Source organism: Trachinotus anak, unplaced genomic scaffold (assembly GCF_046630095.1).
Source record: "Trachinotus anak isolate AG129_WGS33_773 ecotype Australia unplaced genomic scaffold, CSIRO_AGI_Tana_v1 ptg000008l, whole genome shotgun sequence".
NCBI lineage: Eukaryota > Metazoa > Chordata > Actinopteri > Carangiformes > Carangidae > Trachinotus > Trachinotus anak.
The window spans coordinates 20,029,230-20,047,166 of record NW_027273859.1 but is presented as its reverse complement, the minus strand read 5'-3'; the positions used below and the strand labels follow the sequence as shown (position 1 = coordinate 20,047,166).

General features: G+C 41.6%; 1 long non-coding RNA gene across 1 annotated transcript; it reads right to left on the bottom strand.

Moving 5' to 3' along the window:
- Positions 1 to 1,245: 1,245 nt before the first annotated feature.
- LOC139624328 (uncharacterized) lies at positions 1,246 to 17,475 on the bottom strand. The gene is made up of 3 exons (XR_011691647.1): positions 17,114 to 17,475; positions 16,466 to 16,558; positions 1,246 to 5,355 (listed from the first exon to the last, which is right to left on the bottom strand). It is a non-coding gene; the product is annotated as an uncharacterized lncRNA (long non-coding RNA).
- Between the last annotated feature and the right edge of the window lie 462 nt (positions 17,476 to 17,937).

Below are 17,937 nucleotides of genomic sequence, written 5' to 3'. Positions count from 1 at the left end.
AAATCCATGGGCAACCAGAGACAGAACAAACCCAAGGATAATTTCACACATGCATACATCATTTTTTGACTGAATAGTCCCAGTCTCTTTTGCATTTTATGTTTGCATTTTCATTGCATCTGGAGAACCATGAACATAGTCAAATACACCATCTTCAGTAGCAGAAAATCAATATCAATAGCTGAAAAAATTGACAGTTTTTGGGTGATTGAGCAGTGCTCACTCACTGTGTAAATGAATATTGTACACAAATTGTAGCAGCCTCAAAGGTTTTGTTTGACCAGTTGGTACAGAACCCACTACTAGATCCTGAATGATTGACCAGTATCATCCATGAAGCCCAGACAGGCTACAAAATCTACACCTTGGTAACTCTGATCAAAACACAGGTAATGTTCCCAAGTTCAAAGAACTTGGTTCCTGCGATGCAAAGCTTTTAAAAATCACTCATAATACGCAGTACACTGTATCTATGTACTTGTGCACAAGTACATTTGCATAGGCAGCTGACCACTTGAACTGTTGGTTTACACAGCCTGAAATCTCCAGAAATCTTTTCCCGCTTATATTCCCTCTGAGTTTTTGAATGATCTCAGGTCACGCGTGAGGTCTTGCCAGTGCGTTAAAGTCTTAACTGTGGCTTTGGTGTTTCTTCCAATACCCTCCACTGAGTAAAATTATTTAATCTGCTTTCACTGCAGGCAGAGTCACAGTACGACAGAAACACTCCGCCACTTATCAACATGTATCAAACCACTCGCCCACATAAACATTCATGATGTACTCATGTACCCACAAGCACGTGCTTACCCTCTCCCCTGAGTTTGATGACCATTATATTGAGCTAGGCAAAAGAGATTTGTCCCTGTTGACTCAAATCTGTCAATACAGGCTTTTAATCAAACAATCTTTCTCACCCCTTCACTCTCCCTGCCTCCCACACTTTCTCCCCAAGCAAACATATTGACTGGGATTTCAGGGAAGGATAAGAGCAGAAGAACAAGTACAAACTTTGGTTGCGGTGGCAGGTGATGAAAGCCTGACGGACATGTAAAGTCAATTTAGGGTGTATGCTGTGCTTAGCATTGGATCCGCCCTGGTACTGTGTGGCTGCATTAATGAGCTGGCCTGAGCAAGGTCTACGATCCATGTCCCCGTATTTCTGGGCGTACCTGCGCATGTATGTACATCAATGTGTGCATGTGAGGATGAATGTTCAGTCATAATCTTGTTTTTGTGCTCCCTTCGTATCTGAGAGGAGAGACAGAAAGCCTCTCCGGCACAGATGACAGTCCTGTGGCAGGGGCAGACACTTGCAGGAGAAGGTTACAAGGGTTAATATAATATGGGACTGGGAGTTGTGGGATGGTTTATATCATTGAGATATACCTGATCAAAAATCAGGAAACACAAAATGTATAGGCTCTGACCTCCTTCCCACCACACAATAGTCACAATAAAAGACTGACTGAATAAAATAGCACCTGGAATGAACAGGTTGCTTTGAATCCTGTAAGAATACAGATACATTTCCCCAGATTAGCATAGAAATTGTCACAAAAAAATCGGTCTTGGTCAAAAGACATAAAAAAACTTTTTTTTCTTTTTCTTTTTTTTTTAATAAATGTGGTTCTCAAGAGCAAAATTTCAAAAGAACAGCGGGGCCCGAAGTGATCTCCATTTTTCATCAGTGCACCATTCAAGCTGACCATAGAAAGCTCACAGTGGAAGTCTGCAGCCTGTGCCAGGATCCTGCCTGCCTTGCAACACCACACAAAGAAGAGACACAGTGATGTTTCCGTATGGAGCGTGGCCATGGAGCTGCAAGATAATCAACCCCACGGCTGCCTGTGCAAGCTTGTGACGCAGGTCCATAGCCAAAAAAGGGAAGAAGGAAGTCACCATTTATCTGTGAACGCCTTCCTCATGAGATACGTGACAAGTTAAGTTTACGGAAAGAGTCAAAAGATACAAGTTTGTCATAGAAGGCTCTGCAATCAGTAGCACGCTTACACCTTCTACCCTTACTGCCACACAACAAAAACTCTATAATCAAACATGAACGACATGCTTTTAGGTCTCATATGAAGGGCTTGGACAAACAAGAATTCCAATAAAGAGAAGCAGAAAAACAATACATAAAGTATGGGAGCTAAGGTAAACAGGAAAATTAGAATCAGAGAATTTATATGCCCGCAGTAAATATATGTTTTATTTTCCCTCAAAAGCATAAAAACCTGTTCTGTTTTCCAATAATTTCATTCGGTTTGCATGATACAGTAGATGACTAATATACACTTATTAGAGTGACAATCAGAAATTATTCACCAAGCACACACCATGTACAAGGAATGTGACTCAGTAAATATAGAGATAATCTAGCGAGGGATCCAGGTCAAGTAAAGGTTCTCATTCTTTATTCATGATGTTCTTGTTTTCAGGAAGAGTTTTTGAGATAAAGGGACCAGCATACATCTACACACCCACAACGCAATGGTGCACGACCACATCCTGAAGTTCCAAGTAAAGGCAAATGTCACTTCAACACTTTTATATGAATAACTCAGCTCTCTGTCAAGTGACTACAAACTAATGTGTACAAATTAGTCTGATTTTAAGGTGTTACAAATGAATGAAAAGCAGGCGAAGGATGTTCAGAGGGTGAATTCTGTCTGCTGCTGGTAGTTTTACATTACTGACTAGGTGAATAGGCATATTTCACAAACATGTTGAACAAGTCTAAAGTAGGTAAAATGTAATGAGAATCAATATGTGTGTTTGAGTCATAGAGTTACGTCACCTGCCTAGATCATTGCGTATCACCTTCTCTGTTTTATCAGTTGGTGAATCACATACTGTAGAGCCCCTACACACAAGCATACCCCATTCTGCACATAACCACATTCTTTCACTCAGACCACAAAACTCCCCATGAAGGGCAGAAACACTGCAGATGAAGAGAGAAAAAAAAAGGGTGACAGCAGTTTGCCTGCATCATTTTAGATTAATTTCACTGTGACTTTGATGACCACTTGTAGAGTCATTACAGCTGTAAAAGATTTTTCTATTACATTGTCATACTTCAGATTTTACAAAACATGCTTACATGTTACCATATCCTTGTATTAGGCGGGGTATCTATGGCGACTATGTGGTTGGTCCAATGGGAACATATTTTTATTTCTGGCAAGCAATATCATGTGGATTGTTTGTATTAGTATAACCCAATTTGACATTACTGCTGTTTATGTTGAGCTGAAATGAACACCCACAAGCTTTCGGGGATTAAAGGACACCAGCTGTTGGCGCCAGCTGATAATTGGCGCCCAGTGTTGAATTGCTAAGGGAGTTGGTAAAGCATCTACAGTAATTCACTAGAGGAAAAAACTAACAAACACAAAAGGAGATATATGTTGTTTCTTGACTAGTACAGCATGATATTATGAATATAAATCTATAATAAACAACCCGCTATCAAGGCTAAATAATAAGGGTGTTATCAGATGCACAGCAGGAAGTAACAGAGCATCAATAAGACAGCATTCACTCCACCCACTGCCACATCTGTCTTGTTGGATCCCATATCCAAGTAGAACTACATAATCAGCAGTGTGCCAAGATGGAGACACTCAAACCCCTACACATAAACCTCTGGGGAGCTCCCGTGCAAACAAAACTTTTAATAATCACATGAGTCTGGATCTGGCACAGTTAATTGTCTCATTATATTGTCCCACTGGATTCAAGCAGTAATGTGTCATCTTTATGCATGACAAAGACATGATTTATCTGCCTATACATTATCACACTACATACAGTACTCCTAGGCCCTTTAAGAATTCAATTCCCCCATACTGATGTGAAGGAACACTTGAGCATGGTCTAAGTGCTTCTCGACACATTTTCACTCCTAATATTTGGCCGCTGATTAGGGTCTCTAAGTTGTATGTTTGTGCAAGTATGCATATTTGAGTACTATACGTGCAACGCAAGTGCTGTGTGTGTTTCTTGCATACAGTGTATATAAAATTGATGGAAAAAGCTTTAGGATTAGAAATTGAGGGGACACAGAGTAAGTATTTGCTAGAATAAAAAGAGCCTGTAAAATCATGAGCAGCACCATTTAGCATACTGTAAACATAATATAGTTTTGCTCAACAAGAGGCCACTTACTGAAAAAAACAGCTTCAGACATTTGCACAGTAGTTTGTTTGGGAGAGATCAACTTCCAATTTATGATGACATCTTGTTCCTATGGAATTTCAATGTACTTTTTTCCCTTTTAGACAACAGCTTCTGCCAAATCAATGTAATGCAATGCAAAGACTTCAGTGGCTTTTTAAATTAGCACCAGCTTTATAAAATGTATAGTGTTGTATCCTTTTGAGTTATTCAGGAAACAATTACATTTACAACATGCCCCATTTGTGATACTAATTACACCTGAGACTTATTTTTTTTAGCCATATACATTTAATGTGTTTCCATTCTGGTTTTACTGTCCACTTTTCCAAGTTGTTGGACTCAAACAGCATGCCCACACACAGTGGAAACAGGAAATGACAAAAATTTTTGCATGCATGGATTAAATGGAATGAAGAAGTCCATTATGTTCAGTATTACAGCGCAATCCCTTATTAAAACACAGGCATTACATTGTTTGTTTGGCATCGCTGTAAACACATAGATGAGTTGCTCTTAACCTGTTGCATCTTTGACAAAGCTTGGTTCCTGCCCCTGGACATCAGTGCATGTCATTTTGAAGTGAACTCTGGGATCAAATCAGCTAGGACTGAAACTGTTAGTATTATGATTATTGTAAAAGTAAAATATTAGAATTGTACAGCGATGACAGATTCATTTTACGTGATTCTTGCATTATGAAACATGGTTACACAGGTGAGTGTGAGCTATATTTAAAGATCCATTTTCCTTGTATACTTTCCTACATGACACTATCTGTGTTTCCCAGTGGGCTCAGAAACCAAACCTCGCACACTGTGGCCACCTGGAGTGAGAACCCTCCACTCCACTCCACATGCCAAATCCTCATTCCAACAGTGCCTACTGCTCGCTCTATGAGGTGATGGCTATAGTAAAGATGAACATGATGATAGCCAGAGTGATGGTGGCACCGGTGGTGGTGATGAGCATGATGATGATCATGATCTGCCATTACTGGCAATGACATTCTTGAGTCTTTCACAGGGAAAGAGAAGCACAGCGCAGCCTGGCCATATCAGGTTGACAGTAGGGGTCCTGGCCAGCAGCAGCAGGATAGGTGAAATCACATTAAGTGGAGTGAATGTGATTGGGCCTCAGGCTTGTCATCAGCACACAGGCCTCCAACTGTTCCTGGATTACATTGTGAAGGGCAGAGAAGAAGGATCCAAAAATTGCATGCAATTTACTGGAGGGTGTTCGGAGGAAAGCATGTGCATAGACTTTATGAATGAGGGCTTATCTAGTATGCAGTCTGAATGACGAAGTGGACATACGTCAGGCCTCTTAAAGAAGAAACAAGGCAGAAAAGCACCGCTAAACTGTAGGAGTGCTTGTTTTTCGCCACCAGCTAAGAACACTTTGAGCCCCAGCTCTACTACTTACACTGTCAAAAAGCCTGTGAAGTGTCACACTGTCTTGTAACGACACATGCACTCCGGTGGATGTCTCTATCTCTCTGTGTCACTTTGGTTCTGACAGCTTCTCTTTAGACTCTTATTCTGTGGATGGAACCACTTTTCAGATCCATCAATCCTCAAGGAGAGGAGAGGAGAAAGAGAGGGAGAGGAGAGCAGAAAAGACGACGGAGAGAAAGAAGTGTGAAGAGAGCAGACTTGTCAGACATATGCAGTGTCTCTCCCTGATTAAAATAGCACGTTTTGGAACGACGTGCAATGCTGCTTGTGAAGCGGTGTAGTTATGTGACGGCCTTGGTCGATAGCACTTCACCGCAGTGGAATATGAAAAGTATTGATCTGCTTTTTACCTCGGACAGCTTTGAGCACAAAGCCTGTGATGTTTCTGTAGCCAACCTTCAAAGTCAATACACTTTTCTCTACATCAATCTGACTTGTAAAGAGAAGGAAAAGAGAGAAAAAGAGATCCCTGTCATATCAGACAGAGAGCTGCATTCTCCTCTGGGCTTCGTGTTGGAGAGGTCAGGCTGGTTCTCGTGTTTATTACCTCACGGATCTGATGCAGTGGATAGGGAAAGATGAGGGTGATGAGGGCTGAGGTCAGACGGAGAAAGGTTACAGCCAGAGAGAGGCAGTTTGTGGCAAGGAGGGACAAAGCCTGGGGTTAGAAAGATGAGGGCAATGACCCCATGTCTTTTGTACATGAACACACAACGGTCACTTCTTGTGTTTGTGAATTAGCCAGACAAGATAAACCCACAAAATGTCTTCTCCTCTGTCTTTTAACCTCATACAAAGAAAAAAAGGCTGCTTTAAGCCCTCAGACTGTGGAAAATCAATGGAATGAAGAAGAACTGACAGATGCGTTTAAGGGCACAGATCTCGTGCAAGAGGGTATTCCTCCACAGAGAACCCTACTGAGAGAAACACACTCAGGACAATCCTCACTGTTAAAGCTTGCTGATCCTGGATCAGAGGATGGGGAGGTCTGCGGGGAGTAATACAGAGAGACAGACAACCAGAAAGAACCAGAATAACAGATCGTGGAGCAGCCCCAGAGATCACAGAGAAAAAAACACAGACACAGACAGACACAGGAAGAAATCGAAGTCAATATGCTTTTTATTGCTAAGCCACACTGTGGAAATTTGCATCGTTCTCACGCACTACTGCTGCTTTTGCAGACACCAAAGGCTATGTGGGGATACCCGTATGATGCTGCAATCGCTACCTTTAATACAAAGTCCTAATTACCTCTCCTGGTCAGCAGCATCAGGTCTATTAAGGAGTCTGGGTGAAAAAGTGGGAAAGCAGAAAGAGAATGTGATTACAATCGAGTGAGTAAACGCACCAGGGTGGCTGAGAATTGGACACATCTGCTGTGATCAGAGGAGAGGTGTGGCTTTGCGGACCTCTAAGTAGCTGGATTAACCACTGACCACGGGGCTATTGATGTTATTGAACTGACAGGCTGATGAATGGAGTCCTTCCGTAAGGTGTATGAGTTTGCTGCTGTTGCTAGTTAGCGTGTTCATAGGCCTGGCAGTGTTAGAGATTATAGAACCGCCGGCAATTAATCTTGAAAGCAAAAGATTTTTGTTAGATGGTCTTTGATTATTTGGGAGGGAGTCAAAATTTGCATGATTAACAGGAAATGTGCCCTCAGGCCACATACCTCAACTACCCCCAGTTAAAAGTAATTAATCCATGCTACAAAGGTTAACCTGCCGTCTGCTGCTAGAGGTACGTTTGTCAATATGGACTTTTTTTTTTTTTAAGAGATCACCATCAGTTATAAGTACATGAAAGAGGTGCACAATCTAGATTCATTGCTTCAATACAGATGTTTCTTATATTTCAGAAACAAAAGTCCTTTTTTTATGCTGAGCAGCTGCTTGGCTTTGTGCAGCATCACTAATCTGAGAGAAGAAAAGCTTGTCAAAGTGAGAGAGGAAATACGTGTTTTTTCTTTATATAAATATCCCATTGAGAAGATCTGACTCTGTTCTGACTGAGAATCAGTTAAACAGTCAAAGATTCACATCAATTACCTTTTTAATCTAATGCACTAATGTGCTAATCTTATTCTCCATATGCTCCATATGTTGTCATTTGGAGAAGCTTATAGAGAATTAAAAATATTTAAAAGGCATCCATGTGTCTATAGAGTATTTAAAATGGTACAACTAACCTAGGAACTCATTTAACAGTCAATTATAATCATTATTAAAGTGCAGTGTTTATATATTAGTCTGTTTTGCTGTGCAACATTTTATTTGGGATATTTTGGGTGACTGTTTAATCATCATCCTTTCCATGTCATATTGGCGTAAGACAAATCTGCCGCTCCATACATTCAGCTGTGCAGGTGAGCAAACAGGAAATTCCTGATTCTTTTTAATTGCAGTGTAATATTTCCATCCGTTTAGTTTATCCATTATTCATGTAAGGGCTATTTAAAAAGTATCTCCATTGTGCTTTGTAGCTGTCTTTTACTTCCTTGTGTCATGTGTTTTTTCTGCTGTGCAGTATATGAGTGTGCACGCTTTCATGTAAAACACAATCCCACTCCCATGCAGGCACACATGCATGAATGCAAACACACAGACACAGGCTCTCTCGCTGTCCACTCACACACAATCAACCAGGCAACATGTTTTATCTTTTAATTTGTAATATTTACATGGCTGCAGAGGGTCTTGGGGGTATTATTTAGCTAATCAAACGATAAGGTCAGGGGGATTACTCATATTGGTCTCCACATTCCTCCTCTCCGCCTGACAGGGAGAGGCTAGATTTAGTCAGCTGAGCTCCTCCAGTGAACTGCAAATCACTTCCCATTCAGACAAGCAGTCGTCCTGACCACAGCTGACCTGGATCCTCCCGCTTATAGAAAGCAAATCTTGATCATCTGTGTGACGCAGTCTAAACAGACCACACCTGCCTCCTCTTTGATATACAGAGAAATTAAAGCCAAATACAAGTTCTGAAAACACAGACACACGAGGACAAGCCAGAAAGATGACAGATCCAGAGAAAAGATCCAGAGTGGAATTAAGAACCTGGTGAACAACAGCAGGACGAGTTCACCCTCTTTTATGGATGTGTTAGGAAAGCACAGAAGAAAGATTAACTTGGCTCCCAAACAAAGCCATCAGGCCAATCAGATACTAGTAATATTTCAACAACTGTTGCTTCAGCTCGTATTTCTTCTTTACCTTGTCTTGACCCAGTGCGGCCCAGCCTCCTGTGTTGACTTAGACGGATTTGGATGAGGCTACCTTTACATGATTTATGCCATTATTACTCTTTCTACACATTTATTACTGTTATTGGTTCAGTGGAGAAATTCAAACATTTTCTACTGCGGATGAAAATTGACATTTCCATACAAAAGCATGAATTTGGATATTATTAAAGTGTTAGATTTAGCAGAGACGGTCCTGTTATTGCATTAAAACAAAAACATTTGAATTGGTTTGGCTGAGTTTATTAAATAGTAAAGTTAAAATCTCTGACTAAACTTTGTCAGTTCTCAGGAATACAGACGATCCATTATGTGACAGTGTTACTTTTGTATTGCAGCCAATGCTTAAGGTTTCCTACATTTCCTGAGAGAAAATGTAATTGTTCATCAAATAATGTGTTACTCTATAAAGTGATCTCTACAACTTCGGCATCAATGTGGACTTTTTAAAAATTCTTTCTTAGATTTAGGCCACTGAGGAGACATGATGCCGACCTAAATCTAAACTAACATTTCTGATGTAAAAAAAAAAAAAACAACAGAAAGTAGAAAAACCATTCAAAGAAAACTGGGAAACAATTCCCCAAGTCTGTCCCTTCCTTTTCTTTCCTTTTATATCTACTTACAGTACAAACAGCAGGATCTTTAAAAAAATCTCTCTGAGAATAGCTGTGAGGAGACAGGTTGTCAGTGTATTAACCACAGAAATTAATTTCCTGCATAGAGGCTTTACATGTTGTTTATGGCATTACAATGGTGGGAGTTGGACAGGCAGACATGTCTCCTGGAAGCTGGTCACGTACGCTTATAGGCACAGACGCTGGTGCACACACCCACACGCCCACACACACACACACACACAGACATATACACTCAGAGTCTGGCATTGATGCTGGTACCAGTGTATTGTTCAACATGTTTAGATTTGAGATACAAATCCTGACTGCTTTTGATGAAGTCATTTCTGGCTATAAACGAACAACATCACACAAGTGCAAAGTTTCAGACACATGCTTGGTTGTCACGTAGCTGACACCCAGTGTACCCAGTGTTGACATGTAGACATTTAGCTAATTACACTGAGGGCGGTTTACTAAAGGACAATAAAAATGGAGCCTAATACAATTTGCTACAAGGATGCAGTTAACATTTTCACATTCCTGCAGAAAACTTGAAGCTTACTCAAAAAGCTTTTCTCCATCTTCATATTTCTGCACCAGCCATGAGAATTGGGCTTTTGACTGCATGGCTGTTTCTTCAAATCCCTGCACAGGGAACATGAGGGCAGAGTAAAGGAAAAAGCCAGCACATTCCCAAGTAACTTTTGTGGAAGTGACCCTGAGCAAGGCAATTAACACCTGGCTGGTCAAGTAGAAACACTTGGTGAACAACAGTGGGGAAACCTTGGCTCCCAGAGGTGTGAATGTGTGTAACTGAATGTGTGTGTGAAGCAGGGTGTTTCTGAAAAGGAGCCTGGAACACGCGGTCAAACTAGCCTGAGTAAATAGAGGTAAATAAATAAATAAAGCCTGTTTTTCAGAGGCCAGCCACAGCGGAGGAAGCACTGTCATGCTGGTTTGAAAAAGATCCCCGAACACTGTCTAAAGAGCACAGCGGGGAACGTTGCCTTGGCCCACATCCTGTGCAAATTCACTCCATTTCGGTTTATTCAAAACACAATATTCTCATTACGCTCAGCTGGCTCGCTGCACTGTCATTTCATCTGACTTTCCGCACACCAGCACATTAGCCCCTTTGGTCTAGTAATGCTCAGAACATAACCCATAAAGCACCATTGTAATGTGTCTCTGCCTCATTATTGCCAGGTCAGTGTATGGAGCAACATAGGAGAATAGGGTGCCTCGTATGGCTTGTTAATTCAACACCTCTCTCATTCAGAGCTGCATTTGTACAGCTGGCCTTTTGAAGGGAGTTCAAACTATATACTCCTACACATGCAGACACGTAGATATGCAGTGACACAGTGCACGTATGCACACACAGACACACAAATCTTAGTCCCTGCTCTGACATCACTCCACACCACTGGTTCCTGCCCAACCTTCAGCCCCCACCTTGGGAAATCACCCAGAGCCTGTCCAGCCACCAGGGCGTGAAATACACACCCCTGGATAGCAACCGAGGTGGGTGGAGGGACTGGGCGGTCGGGGTGGTGAGGGGCCAAGAGGTGGCGAGTAGCAAGTGTGAGTGTGTGAGGTTTGGAGATGGAAAATGAGGGGAGAATTCACAGAGGAAAATGCAAAGAGGAATAAGTGTGTGTGTGTACTTGTACTTGCTACATAGTAAGGACCAAAAAAAGTATTTTACTTACAAGTGAGGACATTTTGGTAAAGTGAGGACATTTTGGCCGGTCCTCACTTTTTGAGACACCTTCAAATCACATTTTGAGGGTTAAGACTTGGTTTTAGAGTTATGGTTAGATTTAGGTTTAGGTTAAGGTTAGGGTCAGGGTTGGGGTTAGGCACTCAGTTGTGATGGTTAAGGTTAGGGTAAGGGGCTAGGGAATGCATTATGTCAATGAGTGTCCTCACAAAGACAGAAGTACAAGTATGTGTTTGTGTGTGTGTGTGTGTGTGTGTGTGTGCGTGTGAGAGACTGTTCTGGAGGGAGCAGAGGGGGTGTTGATTGGAGGGTTTAGATGGTGAGAGATGGAATTGAAGAAGGATTAAATGGACACTAGGTTTGCAGAGGAGGGGGGGAGAAAGGAGGGAGTGCTTTGAAAGGAGGTCTGGGGGTGCACTCTTGGCCTTGAGACTGGGGCTCCGTCACGCCTCACGTCTCTGCGAGCCACTTGGGCCTGGCGTTCCAGAGGGGAGTCAGCCCAACCTTTGTTACAGTGGAGGAGTGGGGAGTGACAAGGCATACCAGCATGTCTGACATGTCAGAGCAGTTGGCTGGGAGACCCTGAATCTGGCCGGGTCTGACGCTGGCCATCTGTAGCTTTACAACAGGGCTGGACTATTTTAATTGATGAAAACCGCCCCAGGGAGGATGTGAGATCGTGCTTCAAGGAGAAAACAAAGGGCGTTCGCTGAATCAAGCATTGATTAAATGTGCAACGTGTTATTTCAACGAGCAAACAAGACCAGCGTATCCTTGGAGGAATCCTAATGGTAGCTAAATCAAAGGGAGTGTTTTTCTTTTCAGCGGAAAGACAAATAGAAACACGCATGATCAGATTTGAGCTTTGCTCAAGTCCCCAGTTGGATGTATTCATCCTTATTCCATTTTCTCAAAGAGCTCACTTTAATGTCATCCAGCGAAGGGAAGTGATGAAATGGAGCAATTATGTATCCATTTGTGCTATTCAGGTGAAACCAGGTGTAAAATTTCCAATCTGTGCACCTGCTGTATCTTCAATTCATTGTGCTTTCTCACCACTGTTGCCTGTTAGATGGTAATATCCAAAATACGGACAAAAAATTACATGCAATAAATCTATTTAATATTATCCTATTGCTTCCAAAGAGAAGGATTGTTTTTCCTGTATAAGTTTATCCAAAAACTGCAATAGCTAAGTGATGATAGCCCAACAAACAAATCTTATAAGAGACACATTTCTGCATTGTTCAGTTGTGCTATAATAAAAGGAAGAATGCATTGCAATAAAACAAAATTGTCCCTCATCAAGAAGCAACATGCTTAATTTGATATCCAGACATTTAAGAATATGAGAAAGAAAACAATGGAGCATTCTCATCCTGAACAGTGAGAATTACATTCTTTGGTGAAAACAGATAGCCGAGTCATCTCCTGTTGGACGGCAGATTAATTTTCATTTCCAAAACAGTTTGTGCATATAAATATTCATGAACCACCTTGAAAAGCATTGGGCGACTTTATAAGGCGGTCAGTGGAGGAACCAACAAACCCCCCTCCCCTCTCTGCAGCTGTGCCGATGAGGGGGGGTTAGTTCGTGATGAAAGACTCTCACTATCCACGACCTTTCCAGTCTAAAACAAAGATTTGCACAATTAACTACTTTTAAATGTCATCCAACTGCCAAATCTGCATATCAACGCCAAGCCTTGCATAGAAATGAGGATGTTTGTAGAGAAAATGCTTTTCTCCCCTGTCCCATCCCAAAGCCACCAAATGGGGTTCTTTCTCGTTTTAGCCAGGAAGGAAATGTAAATGTCAACATATCTTGTGTGGAGATCCTTCTGTTGCTAATTAACCTTTGCCGTTTAGAAGCTAGACTGAGCTCTGCCTAAACACCGCAATTAACTCCAGCTTGAAAGACAGAGAGACAACATCTACATGGAGCCATGCAACGGGGGGGAATCACGGTGACTTCATTATCCCTGCCGATGAGTGTACTACACACCTCACTTTTTTGAGGGTACTTATTGGTCGATATTTTCCCCAGGCAGCTGGAATGAGCCTATTGGGAGGATGTCAAAATTCAGTGGATTAATAAATCTAATTTCTTTTTATCTCCATGGGGTTGGACAGGAAAGCTGGTTTAGTTGTAGCCCCTGGTGAGAGGCAAGCCATTATAGGAAGATTCATACTTATAAATCTTCATACATCGAGCGGAGGACTGCCAGGGTCTATCGTGTTCAATTTCCAGATGCATTGACTAGGAGGAAAATTTGTCCTTCTCTAACCGACATCAACAGTACAAGTAACACAAGTAAACGAGCCAGTGTAATTCAGACACACTCCTCTGGTGTTCTCTGTGGGTCTCCTTGGGGCCTGAACTGCACGGGCTCCTCAGTTCAACACTGCGCTCGCTCTTGCAGCTCAAAGGCAGTGTCAGTTACAGAGTCAACCCATTAACATCTTCACCATTCAACTCTTATGTGCTTTCTCAATTGCAGAATCAACACGAGTCAATAGGCAGGCAGAATACCACAGGTAGCAAGGCAAGCAAAATACCTCCTTGCTCCTCTGGGGAGTAGGGTGAGAACCGTCTATGATGATGGACAGGAAATATTTTTCTTTTATATGCTGATGAATACTGAAGCTCTCTGAGCAGTCCAGCCAGATGCAGACAAATGACTGACATAATTTCTTGGAGAAAGGAAGAATATGGGTTTTGAGAGGGCAGGGGTGAAGCGGAGGGAATGCTGGGAGGTGCCAGAGCAAAGTTTATTCAGTGTAGGATGAATAGGATGAAGGGAAGCTTTAGCAGAGCAGACCCTCCACAGTCAATCAGTGGGTGCAAGTGAGACAGAGGAGACCATTTAACCAAATGGAAAATATCTGTGGCAAAGATGACCAACCAAGGTTATGCAAAAGACAAGACATGATTTGTTCAAGGAAGCTATGCAGGTTAAACTTGCTAGTGGCTACTACAGTAGATTTGATCAAGTACTGTCAGACTTTATTATGGGGGTCAGCACTGGCTGGGTCAACATGTTACTGCATGTAGTGTTCACTCACAAGCACCCAGCTCTTGTTCTGATACATTACAAACAGGTTCTGACAAGAACTACTTGGTTCCTGTCAGCAGACCAATACCGAAGGAGGGTGGACTGCTATGTTTCTAAAACAAAGCCTTCATCAGGAGTAGGTGCACTGCATCAGTTCTTGTGAGGAAGTTCAAAAGAGCCTCTACCTTTTCAGTTGAGGACATTCGTCAATGTCAGCTATGATTAGGTCTTGAAAAACACAAATTTCTGGGTAAGACTGGACTAACGTCCTTGCAGGTCCAACATGACAAATGTCCTGTATGGTCAGTGTCAACTCTTATCAGCTCCTCATTAAAAATGTAATGACCACATGAATATTTACAAAGTTTAATTACTGCTCTGTATTGCTATTCTGCCGTGCTCTGCACTCTCTTTTCCTTTCCGGAGGGCAGTCTCTCATCCAAGTGCTGGCCGAACGCCTCCCTCCACCTTGATGAATATTGCAGAAGTCCGAGGAGTGTAAGCCATTGATGGAATCCACCTCAATCAGCAGGAGAATCGATGGCATACACTCACACTTGCAGAGGCGCTAATTGGCGGCAGTAAAATTCAGCAAGCTGCATAATTTACCCGAGAGAGAAATGGGGGCAAAGTGATGCAGGGAGATCAGGTCATTTGTAGCAGAGTTAATAATAATAAAAAAAAACCCCTGTCATTCTAAAAACTGAAGGCCTTCAACAGATGCAGGGGAGACCAAGCCAAAGGCCAACTTATGAATGTCTCCGCCTGTCAAGCTATTGAAGGAGGAGAAGCAGCATTGAAAACCTCTTGACTGAAGGACAGTCTACAATACATTGTTAGCTGATATAATGAGCTAAACACATTAAGAACGTGTGAAAATACAAGTGATCAGTGAGTATTTCCTTCTTTTATATCTTATAGATAGGTCATGGAGGAGGGTGCGGAGTGCAAGACCTCAACTCTTAGGGGAAAGAAAAATTGCTCAAAGATAAGACAGTATAGAGGAAGTGAGAACAGAGGCAAGTGCAGAGGAGAGGAAGAGTGAGATAGAAAGTGTGGCTGATACCACAGACAACAGTGCAGGTCTCAAAGGAAATTACCCTTTGAGTCTCTCACAGACTTCCAGGTCAGAACTATTTTGTCCAGAAATCAGCTGGAGAGAAGTAGAAAACAGTCTCTATGGTAGAGCTACAACAGTTGGACTTTGGTGGATCCCAGGATCAGGTGAAGAACCTCATGAACTGATGTCAATTCACTAGTTACAGAAGAGATGACCTAGTGGTTAAGTCACATATCACATAATGGCATCATCTGTGGTTTGATTCCAGCCGGAGACTCTCTCATTACATTTCCTGCCAGTATCTACACTGTCACCATCCAATAAAAGCAAAATCTGAGTAATAAGTACAAGAAAGATAATCTTTCGAGAATTCTTCCAATTTTCAGATTTTTCCTGTGCAGACAAACAACAGCTCTTTCAGAAAACTTCAGAGAAAATATAAGTTACAGGCAGCTTTCCAACTGTTATGTTGTATTCACCAGCTGCTCGGTTTCAAACAGCTGTAACATTTTTATCCCCATGTTGTGACTGGGTGCTGTTCAAACAGTTACAGTGGGTGGACACAATATAATGAACACCTGTGAAATCTATTGCAATCCAACACAATAGCCCATTACTTCGACAAATACTACCTTGTGAAGCTGATATTATAGGACTGATCTCAAAGCGGTACTGGAAAAAAATACCTCTGAAACTTTGAGTGTAACGCATTCTGGTGCCATACCACAAATTACAGCCTTAAAACACACCACAGAATTGAAACAGGGAAAACATTTGACATTAGAAGCTCACAAAGTTGGTATATATAGTTGGGCGACTGTAGGTAGTTGTAAGAGATGGCACAGGTGTTGGTGTGTCCATGACTGTATGCTGCATTTTAGAAATACCAAGGTCCAAAAACTGAACTTGCTAGAGGTATTCAAAGGCATGCAACCCAAAAAATGGACATGGACAAAAATTGGACAACGGCTTTAAAAATCATGTCGGTGGAAATGATAGAAATGCGTTTCAAACAGTACATAAACATAGCCTTGTAAGAAGAAATATCTTGTCAGACAAAAAACAAGCATATTGTGCCTTCAGATGTTTCATCTTAGATTTCCCTTTTTTTTCTGTGTACCTGCTATTTCTCTCTCATCTTCATCTCCTCCTCTTGCTCTGTATCTCCTTTCCCAAAGCTGAGCTTTTCTTGATGCAGTCTTCTTATTTTCATCTGTCAGTGAATGAAGTAAAACCCCAGGATGAATTGACATATATACTGTTACTGGCCCATGCTAGGATAATATTGTAATATAAAAAAAAAATATACGTAGGGGCTGCTCATTTTAACATGCATTTCAATGCTTTACACAGACAGAAATAAAAGAAAAATATTTCAACTCTCACTGAAGGTTCATCAGTCTCACTTCAGATGGGCAGCGGACTAATAGCTAGAATTAGCAAATTACTCATTTAACTCAATTCAGTCAGCATTAATTCACTTAACTAGCCAGCATCATAAATGACAAACACTGGCTGTGTCTCAAATTGGATTCTTCAGTCATGTGGTACACCGTGTACTCACCGGTGTAGTGTGTGAATTTCAACAGGGTGGTGTGGTTCCAACCACATATTTTATATATATATATATATATATATATATATATATATATATATATATATATATATATATATATATATATATATATATATATATATATATATATACACACATAGTTTTTATATACAGTCTATGGTTCCAACTCAAGCACTGCAGTTGCGCACTCACCGGAAATGACGAAGGCAACAGGTGACAGCAATTGTCGCCAGCCCGCCCGTCCGCTGATTGCTTTGCTCACTTGACTTGAAAAATGAACGTTTACTTTTCTTTGGTTGCTCTTCGTGAAGTGGAAATTAGACTGTTACCGGCGCCGACGACGTGTCCGCCATTCTCGGTCACCGTTTTTAACGAGTTATATTAGCGGTCACTTCACTTCCGGTATGTAGCCAAGATGGCGACAGCTGAGGGGGAGGGGTGTCGGTAGATTTACGCTTAACTTTTTGACGGTGTCGACTGCACCATCTGCGTACTTATAGTGCATACTTACCATTCCTATAAATGTGAACACACTTAAGCAGTAAAAATAGCAAGTGCGACTGTTATAACGCAGCGTGATTGCACAGGAGCAGTTGGTTACAAGATGTCACCCCGGACACAAGACGCTGAAACACAAGCAGTAAAACCCTCTAGTTACCTTTATCACGCTTCAGTGGGCTCAGCTTCCTCATCGGTCTGTTCACATAATTAAGGAACCACATGTTGAGTGGAGATTTTGTCGTAGGGAGATTATTCACTCCACACAAACAATGATGCAGGCGATCAGATGAGAAAGTCGGTTATCTTGGTGGTGTACAATATCTTTGTAGCACCAAACAACAGTTACTGTATTTTAGGAATTTATTTCGCTACTATTATTATATACACCTCAGTAAAAATACAGAGGTCAGGACCTCATTGACCTCAGTGGTGTGTACAGTCATGGCTGAGTACAATGTTTGAGGAGTGAAAGTGAAAGTTTGTGACAATTTATTAAAAAAAAAAAAAGTGAGCCT